Source organism: Austrofundulus limnaeus, unplaced genomic scaffold, assembly GCF_001266775.1.
Source record: "Austrofundulus limnaeus strain Quisiro unplaced genomic scaffold, Austrofundulus_limnaeus-1.0 Scaffold504, whole genome shotgun sequence".
Lineage (NCBI taxonomy): Eukaryota > Metazoa > Chordata > Actinopteri > Cyprinodontiformes > Rivulidae > Austrofundulus > Austrofundulus limnaeus.
Genome location: NW_013952906.1, coordinates 128,987 through 131,786, shown reverse-complemented (window position 1 = coordinate 131,786; position 2,800 = coordinate 128,987).

Here is a 2,800-nt window from a genome sequence, read left to right as displayed (position 1 = left end):
GTTTTGTTTTGTTTTGTTTTACCGTTATTTATCCAGGCAAATCCCATTGAGAGCACAGTTCTCTCTTGCAAGGGAGGCCTGGGCCTGAAAGCAACCTATTGTTCATGTTTTTTGGGGTGTGGGGGAAACGAGGAAAGCATGCAAACTCTACACAGAAAAGACCCCAGGTCTGAATCGTGGATCAAACCCAATACCTTCTTGCTGTGAGGCATTGTGCTGCCAAAATTAGTATCAATGTACTCAGTCTTGAGTACAGTCTTAAGTATATCAAATTTAATTTATAAAAAGTAAACTTCAAGTACACTGCCTCAGTTTTAGTGTAACTTGTAGTACGCTTCTTCACTGAGCTGTGTTGTAGGATGAGTCTTTTTCCATTTCAACAGTACGAGACACCTAGCCAAGAACAGTTCACTTTATTCTAGAATTAGTCGACTATAGAGAGGTACCAAAGTTGGCCAAAAGAGGTTCAGGAGTGATAATTGTTATATGCTGTGCTAAGATTTGACTAAAATGTAAGAAGCCTAAGTCAGAATCAAACATGAGAATGTTTGGCTGGAGGTTGTCTTGTTACATGAATCTGTTACATTACAGACATTTTAGTGAGTATTGATGAAACCTGTTTTAAAGCTGACAGCATGTGGTCTCAATTCAGAGCTGTTTTGAATAGATTCTCCTTCACTTACTTTAATGCCAGTTTAATAAAATCTGCATTTAAATAAAATAATAGGCAGTATTTTTGCAGCTGTACTTTCTCTGACTCACCATCTGCACAGACTGCTTCAAATAAAGGACATTGCTGCATGAATAAAGAATGAATTCATTACATTAAGCTTTGGATTTTGAAAAGGCTTTAATGGCCTGAATGTTGAAGGGTTTCATCTAACTTTAAAGAGGTTTTAAAACCTTTCCAGCGTCCTAAAAGCTTAAAGTTCAAGAAGAAGCCATTTACATGAACAAACCACAGCATATATTAAACCCTCTCACCTCAGTTTTAGTCTACATTGTAGACCTGAAGCTTTGCAAATACCGTATAAACAACTTGTTGCTCACTTTGTCATTTTGTTTCTGTGAGAAAGTAAAAAAAAACAATCACTAAAACATGCTCTGCTGTTCCCACAATCCTCCTGCTGCTCCTTCCATAAATAGATACTGCCTGCTGAAAACATTTTGAACATTATGAAATGATTTATGTTTGTTACAAAACTTTATATAATATGTTGTAACTTCTGATTAATAAGGTATGGGATTATATTTATTTCTTCTTACTTAGTAGTGTTTTTAGAGAGGGTATAGGGGATATTTCTTTTGCAGCTGTTTTCCCAGCAAACATGAACATTTTTAGAAAACGAAGCACTCGATCTAAGAATGTCAAAGAATTTATAGTATCTGCTTTTGACCTTTTCCTTCAGGTTGTTTTGCACATGATCTTTACTCGGATAAAACTTCAAGAACATTTTTATTTGCTTCTTAAATTTGTTATTATTAAAGTGAACAATGCTGCCCAAAAGTTTAGAAACTCTGCAAATTTACATTTGGAAATGTTAAAGTTTGGAATAATGTGCAAATATAATTGAGAATCATTTAAAAGAATCTAATTAATTTTTTGTTTTTAGAATCATTCAGGACACACCTGGCTTTCATATATTTTACAGATCCTTCCCCCGCCATGTGAACAAGTCATACTTTACCTTTATTAAAACACATCTTAGAAATTATTTTTTGTTCACACAGTTTTTACCTTGCTGCTGTTTGTTCATACATACATAGTTTTACATGCATAGTTTTTCTACAGTTACTCTGGTTTACTTCCACAAAACTTAAAGCCTATCAGATCTACAGACAAAAATGTAATGTAGAAGTTGTGACAAAGTACCAGAGTTAATACATCAAGTTTAATCAGCTTTATATATATTAAAAGTGAGAGAGATTATTTTGTTTTCCAGCATTTATCAGCTTAACAGCTTTAATGACCAAAACGCTCCTTTCTTTTAAAATGTGATGCATGTTGCATGAGCTACATTTTCTAGATGGTATGGCCTACCTAAGCTGAAACATTCACAGATCCAGAGTTTATACAACTGCTCAGTAAGACGAATCAAAGCACATCTTTTGTAATCCTTTTAGCCTCCCTGTTGTCTCTTTTATCTCTTTGTTGCTCTCCTGCACAGAGATGTCTCATCTTTGCCAGTTAATAGTGTACCTCTCTGAAAGTYGGTGTTGCCAAGTGTCTGTTCTGCYTTTCTGTCATCACAAGCGTRTTTRTAAAGARCACATGCTGAGCTAACAGACTGCTCACTCTGTAACAGACAGGCTGTCTCTCTCTGGCAGCAGGTTCACCTGACAAGCTCTGCCTKTAACTCTTACCCTAAAGAAATATTGCAAACAAATAAAAAGTATATGCATGTATTTTTATAAACTAATTTTTCAAWGACTTTTAACTTTGTAGGCTTGAACTTATCTTCATTAAACCAAAATGGGCTCCAACACACCTGATTCAGTTATCTCCAAATTCCTGTGGTGTGTTGGAGCAGAGAAACAAATAAAACATGCAGGATAGTGGCCCTGGAAAACCAGGATTGCCCACATCCCTATTATCACAAAATTCATTTAAAAATTCATAGAATCACAAGCCCTGGCGTACATTTGATTTATTTATTTTTTTTGTGGTATTTCGGTTTTATTTTAGTGACTTCTAAGAAATGAACCTGATGTTCCAGTAAGGAATAAAATATCAGACTAATTTACAGTGATTTAACTCATTGTTATTTTTTAAATTATTTTTGCATCCTTTCCTAAGCCA